General features: G+C 39.5%; 1 non-coding gene across 1 annotated transcript; it reads right to left on the reverse strand.

The window, feature by feature from the left end:
- Nucleotides 1–5,098: 5,098 nt before the first annotated feature.
- Nucleotides 5,099–5,204, reverse strand: LOC140894202 (small nucleolar RNA R71). Its single transcript, XR_012153748.1, has one exon. It is a non-coding gene; the product is annotated as a small nucleolar RNA R71 (small nucleolar RNA).
- Nucleotides 5,205–15,328: the final 10,124 nt, after the last annotated feature.

Genomic DNA, 15,328 nt, shown 5'->3' on the forward strand with positions numbered 1-15,328 from the left:
GCTGACCAGTTGGAGTGTGAATGGTTGATAACAGCTTGATCCTCTTTGGTTTCTGTTGAGATGGCTTGAAAGCCATTTTCTTCTTTGGAGAGGGAGAAGAGCTAGCAAAAAACCTGAACCAGAGGAGCATTGTCACTAACCTCATCATCAAGGTCAGAATCCACAATTATAGTGCGTCTGATAGGTCGAGGACGTTTAAGTTGAAGAGCTGCAGTACTCATAGCAGCTTGTTGTTCTGCCCCGATCTCCCATTTGATAGTCCTTAATTGATCAGTGGTCACTTGATTCTTTTGCAAGAATAAGGGGATAGTGACTGCATTGAGCCATTTAGAGACATGTAGGGCTTCAAAAGCTGAGGAGTCCACACCTAATGCTGCAAAAAGATGACAAATCTGTAGTGCAAAGCCTTTGGATTGTCCTTTGCCTCAAATCATCTCGCAGAGAGCAGAGTAGAGAATGGATGACCAGTTGAAGTTCAACTGGGAGGCTATTGAGGCCATGTACTAAAGTTTTTCGAGAGTGACCTTGTCATAAGATCCAGCCTTTGCTAAGAGTGTCTTTGCGATGATGTTGGCTAACAGTTGATATGCTAGATTCAAGCTCTGTTTGAGACCGTTGACTTTGATAAGTGCTCCATCCAATATGAACTGAGCTGCCCAGTGATCGGTATTACCATCCGGTAGGTCTGCACATTTCATCAAACCACTGTGGGCAGGTCAAATGTATCACCAAAAAATGTTGATTGAATTCTATCTTTCGTCCCTTGATGATGCAAATGATGCTTCCATGATGCAGTTCGGCGAATTCAAAGAATTCTTTGACTAGATCGTAGTTGACCATAGATCCAGAACTGAGAAATTTGCGAAGTCCTGAAGCTTCAATCATGTTGAACATCACAAAAATTTCAGAGTTCTTGATGGAGTGCACTTCGTCAAAGTTTATTGCCAGGCAAGTTTTCCTGATGGACATCTTGAGGAGTTCTGCAATAAAAAAACTAGGATTAATATTTTTGGAAGAAAGACGTAAGGGGTTGATACAAGATTAGCTTCAAAAACATATAAGTTTGCGTTGAGTGTGAGAGTGGCTGCGAGTGTTGTACACATCACTGAAGATTTTGAATTTTGAGTTTTGAAAAGTAAAACACAAAATGCGATAAAATAAAGTTAAATATAATATAATAAATAAAAGGCGGTTAGTTCCAAAGTCCAATGTCTGTAATCATTCTTGATTGTCTGACATCAAGATTGGTGGCGTTTCGAATACGTCGTCAGGTCCAGAGATATCATTTGACGTGTAGGCGTATCAGTGGATAATTTTAATCGATATCTTCCAACTCTTCATTTTCCTTGGGTGTCTATAAATATGAAAACAATAAATTAGTCGGTTAATCAAAATGCACTCATAATCTATAGAACGATAAGATGCCGGTCCCTGGAGGAGATTTTGCTGAAGAGCTCAACGCTGCTTTGACCAGGGTGAGATCTCGCGAATATGAAGATATGGTGTTTGGTCAAGTTGTTAAAGAATGGTAGGCGATTGAGGAGTTGCGTCTCCATATTTCTACTGTTCATCCACAAGATTTGATGAATCTAGAGAGAGACTATGCTGCCCAGATGTGGCAGTATGAAGAAAAGCTTGGGTCGAGTGATCCGGTGACGATCTTCAGTCATGAGGGCGTGTTATTGCTCTTTCTCTTTAAGGAGCTTAACGGACTAGAGCGCATTCGTTCGAAGGACATCAGCTACGTTTGCTCTCCTACCAAAGAGCTTACGTTCTTCATGCTAACATGGAAGAATGCAGTAGAGATGGAGATAGCTAAGGCGATAGCAGCCTTCGAGGCTTTAATGTAATCGAAACCTCCTGTAAAAATTTCAATTTGAAGTAAAAAAAATATTTTGTGCATTATCTGCTGATTATTTGTATAAGTATCGTAGAAGATATCATCATCACGCCAAATCACATAACAGATGTCTCTAGCATTAAGAACGATGTGACTAAAAGAGGCGGATGTAGATGATTATGAGTTAGAGTCGGGAAACTCGGGAAAGGATAATAATAATCAGAATAAGTATGATGCAAATAGTGACTATTTTAATATTTCAATAAATTCAAGGTACACAAATATCGATAAAGTATGCTTATCCAAGGTCTATGCTAATATCTTGTAAAGGTATTCTCGATGATTCAGTGTAGGTAACTGTTGGCCTACTTGACCTTTGGCCTTGTGATTTCCTTGCTTATAAATATGGTGCCTTTGATCAGAAAAGAAAAACATAACTTAGTTCAAAATATAGAGCAAATAGTGATGGTTGAGTTTGATTTTGAAAGAAGAAAATCCTTGTACAGAAGTAGAGTCATAGTGAGGGGCATGCGTATCTGGCTTCTTTTGGAAGGGATACATCGCAACCTGCCAACTGGTTAGCTCTGATGGATCCATGAGTTGCTGAGGGCTTGCTGCGATGAAAACTTACCTTGCATACCCAGAGCACTATTGATGTGCTAAGGCCTTCTGCTGTGAGACTCTTGATGCTTTTGGCAGAGAGAGACGAGATGCAGAACATCTGCTTTGAGAATGATGTCTGCAGCGGTCAAGGTTCACTCTCTCACTGGATGATCGAGTGGAGTCACGAGATGAGGACCAGGATCTCTGCCGCTAATTACGAGTATAGACGCAGTAGGGGTTATTGTAAAATGTTGTAAACGCCGAATGTAATGAAATTATTCTAATGAAATGCAGTATTCCCCCTAACTCATGCTTGTCTTAACTTAACTCTATTAAACCAAGTACATTACGAAAATAAGAAAACTTAGCATCCGATAGTGGCTTGATGAAGATGTCTGTTGCTTGCAATGGCACTAGTGTTGCAAAATATAGGGGCTTCACTTGACTGTATTCCATAGTCTCTAAGCTGTTGTTGTATCCAAAGTATTTGAGCACAACAACTGCCAGCTGCTAGGTATTTTGCTTCAGTGGTAGAGGTGGCAATTGATGTTTGCTTCTTACTGGACCATGAAATAAGTCTGTCTCCCAGAAATTGACTGATAAGTGCATTTTGTGCACTTAATTTGTATATGGTTGTACTTGACTTTTGGAATTTATTGGTAGATATTGCGTGAAATTGTTGTTGTTTTTGTGTTTGTAGGAAGTTATGGATTTTGATGTGTTCAAGTGGAAATAAGCTTACAAGATGGAAGTTTACAAGGACATTCAAGAGTTGGAAAAGTGAAGAAAAAAGGTTGAGTTCGATCTAGAGGCGCGCCCGCCCTATCCTTAGGCGCGCCCGCGCTGTTACTGAAGAGTTCAAGATAAAGAGTCGAGCTGAGAGCGCGCCCGCGCTGACCCTAGGCGCGCCCGCGCCGTTGAGGAATTTTTAAAAGTATGTTTTGCGAGTTGAGAGGGCGCCCGCCCTATTTTCAGCGCGCCCGCGCCGTCGTCTGTTTGGAATATTAGAGTCCGATTGTTTATGGAAACTTTGGGGATATCTTTGGTATTTTTTTTGGACGATTGTTAGGTCATATTTAAGGGATTTTTCGGAGTCATAGGAAGGATCTATCAGCCACCAATACACACAATATTCGAGAGAGCACTTCTGTGAGTTTTTTGGAGTTGAAGAACTGAAGATTGCTTGGAACGAAGACGAAGACTTTTCGACCGAACACGGAAGAAAGACTACGGCTTTGTTTCTTCTTTTTATTTTTTTTTGATTGTTGAATTATGTTTGAGATATTAAACATTATTTGGTTTTTATTGAATTCAAGCATGAACTAAACTTTTCTAGTCTAGAGGTTGACGTAGCTTGGTTGAGACATATTCATGAATCTTTGATTTTAATAAATTGAATTTCTATAGATTAATTGTGTTTCTAGAATTGAATGTCTTCTTAATTTATTTGCCATAAATTGAGTTGTTATATTTACTTAGAATCATTGCTCGGGAGAGGGGATTTTGAGTAGGATCAATAGGAACTACACTGTTAATTGTTTATATAGCTCGGGAGAGTATATAGCTTTAATAGAACCTTTAAGGAACATCGTTTTACACATATCACTACATCTCGATTTCTAATAGGGATATTGAAATCGAATTATAAGTTGATACACTCTATTTGTTGCTCGGGAGAGGAGAATAGAATAATCTAAGTGTTTTTGGTTATTAATCGAAGGAAATTCATAAAATAGATTAATTAGGATTGAATATTGTCGAGACCAAGTGAAATCAAAACCTCTGGACTATTTTTCTCTGATTGATAATTCCTCAAAATTTGTGTGTGTGTGAGCTGAATATTTTCTATTTATTTATTTTATTTATTCTGCAAAACTCTTGAAGTTTGATTTTCTAGATAAAATTAAGACTATTTTAATTACAAGTATTGAATCTTTTCATTTTACTCCCTGTGGGATCGACACTCTCTCTTTCACTATACTAAAACTTGACACTCGTACGCTTGCGAGGAAATTTCACAACATGTTTTTGGCGCCGTTGCCGGGGAGTAATTTTGATTATTTTTTAATCTTGTTACCAATTAGTCGAAGTTTTAATTTAGAGTTTTTTTTATTTTAATTTAAGTACTAATAAATTGCTATTGTTCTTAATTGCAGTTTATGCGAAGATCTCAAAGTGAGAATTCTTTGCTCTTTGATCCAGAGATTGAACGAACTGCAAGAGCTTTGAGAAAAGCTAGGAGAGAAGAACAATTAAACATGGCTGAAGAAGATGTCAATGAATTGCCTTTGGTGCCAATTAGAGATCATTTCAGGCCAACGATCCAGGCTCACTATTCTGGAATCGCTAGAGGGACAATAAATGCCAACAACTTCGAGTTGAAGCCAGCCTTAATCAACATGGTTCAGCAGAACCAATTCAATGGAACTGCCACAGCTGATCCTCATTTACACTTGCGCAATTTTCTAGAGATTACTGATACTGTTAAAATAAATGGTGTTTGTGAGGATACAATACGCTTACGTTTGTTTCCTTTTTCTCTTAGGGACAAAGCACGGAGTTGGCTGCAGTCATTGCCACTAGGACGCATAACAACTTGGGAGGGCATGGCTGTGAAATTCTTAGAGAAATTCTTTCCACCATCCAAGGCAACCCAGCTAAAGATTGAGATCAGTACCTTTCAACAGCATGATTCAGAACAACTATACGAGGCATGGGAAAGGTACAAAGATTTGTTAAGGCGTTGTCCTAATCATAATTTTGCAGATTGGGAAGAAATAGAGTTTTTCTACAATGGATTGAATACGCCTACAAGAATGTCTGTGGACTCTGCTGCTGGAGGTACCATATTTGCCAAGGATCCCATTCAGGCTTATGATATGCTGGAACAGATGACTATCAATAGTTATCAATGGCCATCTGAACGTATGGGAGTCAAGAAAGGAGTGTACAGTGTGGATCCTCTTATATCCATTACTGCACAACTATCTGCGTTGAGTACACAAGTGACTTCTCTGAACAAGGTGAATATCGCAGAACCTGCAGGTGTGTCGGTTGCCATAGATGAATCTCATCCACCTGAGGAAGCTCAATATATCAATCCCAGAGGCTATGGAAACTATCGAGGTAACCCTCCTCCTAATACTTATCATCCTGGTTTACGTAACCTTGAAAACTTTTCTTATGCCAACAACAAGAATGTGTTGAAACCCCCTCCGGGATTCAATACAAATCAAGGGGAAGGTAAAGCATCATTGGAGGATGTGGTGTCTACATTTGTTACTGAATCTAACAAGCGGATGTCGAGGACTGAAACTCGAGTGGATAGCATGGAGACACACATGTGTAGTTTGGGAGCTATGATGAAATCCATGGAGACACAGATTGGAAAGCTTGCAAATGCTTTGACGGATCAAAACAGAGGACAGTTTCCCAGCAATACTGAAGTGAATCCAAAAGAGCAATGCAAAGTAGTTGAGTTGAGAAGTGGGAAGAAGTTAGAAGAGAAAGAGCAGAGCAAAGCCAAAGAAAGTAAAGAACCATTGACTGAAGAAATTGTGGTTGAAGAGCCCAAGAAGGAAGCTGAATCTAAACCGATGTACAAGACACAACTTCCTTATCCACAACGGTTTAAGAAGAAGGCACTTGATGAGCAATTTTCCAAGTTTCTAGATATCTTCAAGAAGATACACATCAATATTCCATTTGCAGATGCCTTCGAACAAATGCCTAATTATGAAAAATTCATCAAAGATGTAATGTCTAAGAAGAGGAGATTGCAGGACAACGAAGTGGTGAATTTGACAGAAGAATGTAGCGCAATCCTGCAGAAAAAATTGCTACAAAAGTTGAAGGATCCAGGGAGTTTTACTATCCCTTATTTTATTGGTGGTTCTAAGGTAAATAGAGCTTTATGTGATTTAGGAGCCAGTATAAATTTAATGCCTTTTTCTGTTTACAGGACTTTGGAGCTTGGATAAGTCAGGGCGACCACCATCACATTACAGCTGGCGGATCGGAGTATCACATACCCACAGGGTATTGTGGAGGATGTTTTGGTAAAGGTCGATAAGTTCATATTTCCAGCAGATTTCGTGATTTTGGACATGGATGAAGATGAAGAAACTCCCTTAATTTTTGGGAGACCTTTTCTAGCTACTGCACGCGCATTGATCGATGTACACAAGGGAGAACTCACACTTCGAGTTGGTGGTGAAGCGGTGATTTTTAATATTTATCACACCATGAGGGGCCCAAATGAGGTAAGTACATGTAAGAGCATTGAAATTATTGATTCTCATAACTCTTTTTCATGTGTAGAAAGTACGGATCCGCTCGAACGATGTTTGGTGGCGGACGAGATGGTTGAGAAGGAAGAGGATTGGGAGTTACATGAACAAAAAGTATTCCTAGACAGCGCTCCGAAAGAAAAAATGGTGAGGTCTAAGGAATCTGAAACTTTGGAAAATAGTGCACTAGAGGTATCCCCTGAAACTCATGATCTGAAAGCATTGCCTGCGCACTTATGTTATAAATTTCTTGGTGAAAATTCTACTTGTCCTGTTATTATATCTGCGCATTTGTCAGCTGTCGAAAAATATAAGTTGTTGAGAGTTTTGAGAAATTTTAAAACCGCTCTAGGATGGTCAATTTCTGACATTAAGGGTATTAGTCCAACAATTTGCATGCATAAAATTTTGATGGAAGAGTCGTATACTCCTTATGTTGATCATCAGAGAAGGTCGAATCCCGCCATGAAAGAGGTAGTTAAGAAAGAAGTGTTAAAGCTGTTGAATGCGGGAGTGATTTATGCTATTTCTGACAGTAGTTGGGTATCTCCTGTTCAAGTGGTGCCTAAGAAGGGTGGGATTACTGTGGTTAAGAACGAGAATAATGAGGTAATCTCCACACGTACAGTAACTGGCTGGCGAGTTTGTATAGATTATAGGAAGTTGAATAAAGCTACTCGTAAAGATCATTTTCCACTTCCTTTTATTGATCAAATGCTTGATAGACTTGCTGGTTATTGCTATTACTGTTTCTTAGATGGTTATTCAGGCTATAATCAAATTGCTATAGCACCAAAAGATCAGGAGAAGACTACCTTTACGTGTCCCTATGGCACGTTTGCTTTCAGGAGGATGCCGTTTGGACTGTGTAATGCACCTGCAACTTTTCAGCGGTGTATGATGGCGATTTTTGCAGATATGGTGGAGGACGTGATGGAAGTGTTTATGGATGACTTTTCAGTATTTGGCTCCTCTTTTGATCATTGCTTGCATAATCTGTCTCTTGTTTTGCAGAGGTGCCAAGAAAAGAATTTAGTTCTTAACTGGGAAAAATGTCACTTCATGGTTCAAGAGGGCATTGTCCTTGGACATAAAGTGTCATCCAATGGATTAGAGGTGGATCGAGCCAAAGTGGTTGCAATAGAGAAGCTTCCACCTCCGAAGAATATCAAGGGCATCAGAAGTTTTTTAGGCCATGCAGGGTTTTATCGGCGTTTCATCAAGGATTTTTCTAAAATCACAAAACCTCTGTGTAATTTACTTGAAAAAGATTCTACATTCATTTTTTATGATGATTGTTTGCAGGCATTTGAAAAGATCAAGACGGGATTGACCACAGCACCCATCATGATTGTGCCAGAGTGGAAGGAGCCCTTTGAGCTTATGTGCGATGCTAGTGACTATGCAGTGGGCGCGGTATTAGGCCAAAGGAGAGATAAGATTTTCAGAGCTATATATTACGCCAGTCGCACCATGGACGCCGCACAGCAAAACTACACTACCACCGAAAAAGAGATGCTTGCAGTAGTCTTTGCTTTTGATAAATTTCGTCCATATTTAATTGGTACTAAAGTAGTTGTTTTTATTGACCATGCAGCAATTCGCTACTTGTTTGCCAAAAATGATGCCAAGCCACGCTTGATAAGGTGGATTCTACTTTTACAAGAGTTTGATTTTGAGATCAAGGACAAGAAGGGTAGTGAAAATCAAGTTGCTGATCACTTGTCAAGATTGGAGCTAGAAGACGTGAAGGAGGAGGAGAGCATAAAGGAATTGTTTCCGGATGAACAAATCTTTGAGGTAAGTTCCTTTATTCCATGGTTTGCTGATATTGCAAATTTCTTGTCTTGTGGTGCTATGCCTCCAGAGTTGAATAGACATCAAAAGAAGAAGTTTTTCCATGACATTAAGTTCTACTTGTGGGATGATCCCTATGTTTTCAAACGTTGTGCCGATCAAGTGATTCGGAGATGTGTGGCGGGGCAAGAGGCAAATGAAATCTTTGAACAATGCCATTCCTCCCCCTATGGAGGACATTTTGGACCCACCCGCACTGCTGCTAAGGTATTACAATCTGGTTTTTATTGGCCTACGTTGTTTAAAGATAGTTATACCTTGGTGAAATCATGTGATAAGTGTCAAAGAACGGGAAATATTTCAAGAAGGCATGAATTACCCCTCACAAATATTTTAGAAGTAGAATTATTTGATATGTGGGGTATTGATTTTATGGGTCCCTTTCCCCCTTCTTTTGGGTACACTTATATTTTGTTAGCAGTTGATTACGTTTCGAAATGGGTGGAAGCCATTGCCACCTCGACTAATGACGCTCGTGTTGTAGTTAAATTTTTGCAAAAGAATATCTTCATGCGGTTTGGAACTCCACGAGCAATAATCAGTGATGAAGGTACGCATTTCTGCAATAAGATTTTTAATACCTTGCTCACGAAGTATGGTGTTAGGCATAAGGTGGCGTGCGCATACTATCCTCAAAACAATGGCCAGGCGGAGATCTCTAACCGGGAAATCAAGCAAATCTTGGAGAAAACGGTTAAGACAAATCGGAAAGATTGGGCAATCAAGCTAGATGACGCCATTTGGGTCTACCGCACTGCATTCAAAACACCCATTGGATGTCTCCCTACAGGATGGTTTTTGGTAAGGCATGTCATTTACCGTTGGAGTTGGAGCACAAGGCGTTTTGGGCTATCAAGAAGCTAAACATGGATCTCGAAGCATCCAGAGAGTTGCGGAAACTACAGTTGAATGAATTGGATGAATTCCGGAGTGAAGCATATGAGAATGCCAAGATCTACAAAGAGAAAACAAAGAAGTGGCATGATAAAGTCATTGTGCATAGGGAATTCGAAAAGGGTCAGAGAGTTTTGCTATTTAACTCTCGGTTGAAATTATTTCCAGGGAAGTTGAAATCGCGATGGTCAGGGCCATTTCTCGTTGAGACTGTTTATCCACATGGTGCCATTGAATTGCGATGTACAGATGGAAGAGTTTTCAAGGTCAATGGACAGAGAGTCAAGCACTACTTTGGCAATGAAGTACCACCCGCATCCAGCGCATTGCTTAATGATCCCAACTAAAGGCTGGTGCACGTCGGGCTGATGACTTTAAAACAAGCGCTTTTTGGGAGGCAACCCAAATTTTTTTTAGTTTTTGTCTTTGCTTTCTCGTTTTAATTTTGTTCTTTAGTTTTTACTGTTAATTTTGTTGTTTTGGAATTAATTTGTTTTTTTTCTTTGATTTTTCAGAATTTTGGATGTCAATCTCGAGGTGAAGGCGCGCCCGCTCTGCTCTTAGGCGCGCCCGCGCCTCTCCTGCAATGATTTTGTGATTTTTTTCGAGCTCAAGGCGCGCCCGCCCCGTCTTCAGTGCGCCCGCGCCTTCCCTATACCATATTTTTGAAAAAATTTTTTTGAGACGTAGGCGCGCCCGCCCCGTCTTCAGCGCGCCCGCCCCGGCCCTGCTATTTCACAAAACGAGATGTAGGTGCGCCCGCCCTTATCTCTCGCGCGCCCGCCCCGTCACCGATTTCTTCTATTTAACCTACTATTTTCTTTCCTTTCTCCCAAATCTTTTCCCTAATTTCTTGTCCACTTTCCTCCTCACGAATTCTTCCCCTCTTTTCTTGTTATAATCGGCTAGTGTATCTCGTCATCTCCAAATCCCCCACAATCTAATTTCTTTCATCCTCTCTTTGACGCGGGATGGTCGAACCACTTTTATCCGGGGCACGCCTATTTTAATTTTTGGAGGATTGTAGATTGGGGAAGCTTTTGATTATCTACTCTTCTCGAACTCATATGGAGTAAGTCATTCTTTTGGTACTTCTACAATTATTTTGGGTGGTGAGTATTTTGCAAATTCTACTCGTGCGATTCGTGGGTCTTGAACTATTAATTGATTAATCGATCTTTGAAGTGTGAATTTTATTGGATTGTTGCGGAAGCGGTTGTTTTTGTGTGTGGATTGTGGAGTAGATTTAAGTTTGGGGAAGTTGTGATTGTGGTAAATTGGTTATTTGTGCGTGACGTGTGGTGCCTACTAAGTGTTTGATTCATGGCACCAAAGAAGAAACAAAAATCTGTTGCATCCTCTTCTCATGCTAATCCGGAGCATGAGCCGCAGCGTTTCTGGAATGAGAGTGCCGAACAGCATTATCAAAATTGTCTAGGCAAAACGATACTACCGGAGCGTGGGTTTGACACGACATTGGGATTTGGGAACGATGAGTTTTTGCATACAATTGGTAGGGCTGTGAATGGGCGTCAATGGTTAAATTTTGTTAAGCCACCTCAGGATGCAGTCGTCCCAGTCGTTCGTGAATTTTATGCGAACTTGAAAGTAAAGCACATGCAGTTGAAAGTGCTTGTCCGAGGCCAGCTGGTGCCTTTTGATGCTCACACTATTAAAACCTTGTACAACCTTCCACCAGTATTTCACGATGAGTATGCGGAGTACCGAGCGAATGAAGTGGATTACGTGGCAATTCTGAACCGTATTTGTGTTCCGGGTGCGGAATGGCGCATGGGCCGTGATCATCAGCCTTCTAAGTTGAAGAAGACCGAGCTAATTCCTGATGCTAAGCTATGGTACAACTTTGTGTGTGCTCGTCTTAAATCGACTGACCACGAGCATGTGGTGACACTAGAACGAACGATTCTTGTTTATTGTATTTTGGAGGGCAAAGCAATCGACTTGGGATAGATTTGTCAAGCAACTATTCAGGGTGTGGCGGAAGGTAAGACGACTGGCGGGTTTGCTTTGCCCACACTTATCACTGATCTTTGTAAAGTGGCTGGAGTTGAGTGGGGCCAAAATGAAGAATTGTTGAAAGCTACTGCTCCTATTGCTTGTCATACTCCTTTTCGCATGATACTGGCTTCTGAGCACCGAACTCGCGCTGAGAGGCGAGATTTTAATGAGCGAGCAGCTGCACGAAGCGGCCCTGCACCCCGACCTCAAGCACCCCCTGTTGCGCCCGATCGTGTTGCTATTCTGGAGGATGAATTGAGAGCACACTGTCAAGAGTTTCGGACATTTCAGCAGACTACTGGTGTCTTTATGTACTACATGATGGATTTTACAGATGCTTTGAGACATCAGTTTCCACAGGCTGCTAGTTCGGCTCATCCATTTCCTCTGTATCCACAGTGGCCGCCCACTTTTGGCCCTTCTGATCCATCCCATGATGATGCTGCTGATGATGGCAACGACCACTGACAGTCGTCGTTTGTGGTACATGTCCTTTATGCTTTCTTGTTTTAATTCCTTGAGGACAACGAATGTACTAAGTTTGGGGGATTTGTGTCAATTCTGACTTTTATTTTTTTTTTATTTAGTTGCTTTTGGTTTTGTTTTGTTTTTTTTTTATTTTAGTTGTTTGGTTCTTAGGAGTTGTGTTGTGCTGGTGTGTGGCTGAATTTGAAATTTTTTTGAGAAATTTATGTAGTTGTGTTGATATGGATTGATGGCCAATGATGTTAATTTTTGTTTTGTAACTGAAGTCCATGACTACCTGCCTAGCTGACAAAATTTTGAAATAAATGGAACCAAGTGAACAATTGAACTCCTATATATTCTGTGATTTTGCTTGAATCTGAATCTTGAGACAGACAAACATAAAAAATGATTGAGGCATTGTTTGGATGTTTTTTGGGCCTTGAATTTGATTGAATCAGTGTATCCTTAGTTTCCCATTTGAGCTTACACGCATATTTGTACTTAGAGGTACGATAATTCTGAAACTACTTGTGAAAATCATCGTTTACTGCTGATGATTATTCCTTTCTGCACTTATTGAGATTTGTATGATTTAATTGTGGATTGAGACTTGTCTAGAACTAGTTCGGACACCCCTTGAGGCGAAATACGGGCAAAACTGTGATTAGGAATGATTTAGGCAATTTTTCTGAATTCGTTTGAGCCTTTCAAGCTACCTATTATATATGTTATCCCTAGTACCTTGTTTGAGTTTTATTGAAAATCGAATGGCATGCGTGTAAACGTGTGATTAAACCCCCATTCGTCATTATTTCAAGGTCCTACATTGACTACCTGAATAGCTTATACACTATTTCCTACCTTTAATGGAGTAATTTGAATGCTAAAATGTTGTATGCTCCTAGATTATTTGTGAAAAATGGAATGGTGTGGTGGATGAATTGAAAAGATGAAAAGAGGTAGTAGAAGAAAAAAAAATGTGGTTGGAAAAGTTGTAAAAGAGAGTTGAAAGAAGTTGTGAAAAAAATTGAAAAATCAATGAAGTGAAATAAGTGTGAAATTGTGAATGAAAGGAGTCAAAATTATAATTGAGTTTGAGCATAAATGTGAATTATTCCTTATTTGAATTCTTTTCCTTCATTTGTAGCCATGAGCCAGGCCTTACATTATAAGCTTATTAAGTCCTATTGACCGAGTCACAGTTGCCCAATATACTAGTGGAGAGGGGTTGCAAGAATTTAGCCTATGGACTGTTGATTGAAACTTAAATCATTATGAATTCTTGATCGAAACACGCACACACTACGTTCTTTGAATTAAACCAATTGAGTGTGGTTGTGATGATATATCCTTGAATTTGATCCTGTTTTACCATGAAAGTCCTCATGATTTGTGAATGTTTGAATTGAGTTAAGAGAAGAGTATTTTGAAACGTGAGTTGCGGAGTTTATGAGGTTGAATTACTTTTCTGGACATCTTACTTTTCAAGTGTTAGTAGGGCAGAGATGATTGGATTTGAATTGTTTTGAAATTCCATACTGAGGTCATTAATCCATAGTCATTCTTGATGGTTGTTGTTCTTGAAATTGAGTGAGTTTGAGTTAGTTTTGCTCGAGACGAACAAAAGTTCAAGTTTGGGGGAATTTGATAAGTGCATTTTGTGCACTTAATTTGTATATGGTTGTACTTGACTTTTGGAATTTATTGGTAGATATTGCGTGAAATTGTTGTTGTTTTTGTGTTTGTAGGAAGTTATGGATTTTGATGTGTTCAAGTGGAAATAGGCTTACAAGATGGAAGTTTACAAGGAAATTCAAGAGTTGGAAAAGTGAAGAAAAAAGGTTGAGTTCGAGCTAGAGGCGCGCCCGCCCTATCCTTAGGCGCGCCCGCGCTGTTACTGAAGAGTTCAAGATAAAGAGTCGAGCTGAAAGCGCGCCCGCGCTGACCCTAGGCGCGCCCGCGCCATTGAGGAATTTTTAAAAGTATGTTTTGCGAGTTGAGAGGGCGCCCGCCCTGTTTTCAGCGTGCCCGCGCCGTCGTCTGTTTGGAATATTAGAGTCCGATTGTTTATGGAAACTTTGGGGATATCTTTGGTATTTTTTTGGACGATTGTTAGGTCATATTTAAGGGATTTTTTGGAGTCATAGGAAGGATCTATCAGCCACCAATACACACAATATTCGAGAGAGCACTTCTGTGAGTTTTTTGGAGTTGAAGAACTGAAGATTGCTTGGAACGAAGACGAAGACTTTTCGACCGGACACGGAAGAAAGACTACGGCTTTGTTTCTTCTTTTTATTTTCTTTTGATTGTTGAATTATCTTTGAGATATTAAACATTATTTGGTTTTTATTGAATTCAAGCATGAACTAAACTTTTCTAGTCTAGAGGTTGACGTAGCTTGGTTGAGACATATTCATGAATCTTTGATTTTAATAAATTGAATTTCTATAGATTAATTGTGTTTCTAGAATTGAATGTCTTCTTAATTTATTGGCCATAAATTGAGTTGTTATATTTACTTAGAATCATTGCTCGGGAGAGGGGATTTTGAGTAGGATCAATATGAACTACACTGTTAATTGTTTATATAGCTCGGGAGAGTATATAGCTTTAATAGAACCTTTAAGGAACATCATTTTACACATATCACTACATCTCGATTTCTAATAGGGATATTGAAATCGAATTGTAAGTTGATACACTCTATTTGTTGCTCGGGAGAGGGGAATAGAATAATCTAAGTGTTTTTGGTTATTAATCGAAGGAAATTCATAAAATAGATTAATTAGGATTGAATATTGTCGAGACCAAGTGAAATCAAAACCTCTGGACTATTTTTCTCTGATTGATAATTCCTCAAAATTTGTGTGTGTGTGAGCTGAATAATTTCTATTTATTTATTTTATTTATTCTGCAAAACTCTTGAAGTTTGATTTTCTAGATAAAATTAAGACTATTTTAATTACAAGTATTGAATCTTTTCATTTTACTCCCGGTGGGATCAACACTCTCTCTTTCACTATACTAAAACTTGACACTCGTACGCTTGCGAGGAAATTTCACAACATTGACAAGATCCACTAGTACTTTTTCTGTCAATTTTGCAACCTGCATAATCTGCATTTGAATATCCAACAAAATTAAATTCTAAGTCTTTAGAGTACCAAAGACCCACATTTTTAGTACCCTTAAGGTATTTAATAATCTTTTTGGCAGCAATATAATGAGATTGTTTAGGTGCTGCTTGAAATCTTGCACATAAGCATACTACGAACATAATATCAGTCCTACTAGCAGTGAGATAGAGTAATGAACCTATGATACCTCGATACATTGTTATCTCAAATGGTGCTCC

The sequence above is a fragment of the Henckelia pumila genome, chromosome 3, assembly GCF_033568475.1.
Source record: "Henckelia pumila isolate YLH828 chromosome 3, ASM3356847v2, whole genome shotgun sequence".
Lineage (NCBI taxonomy): Eukaryota > Viridiplantae > Streptophyta > Magnoliopsida > Lamiales > Gesneriaceae > Henckelia > Henckelia pumila.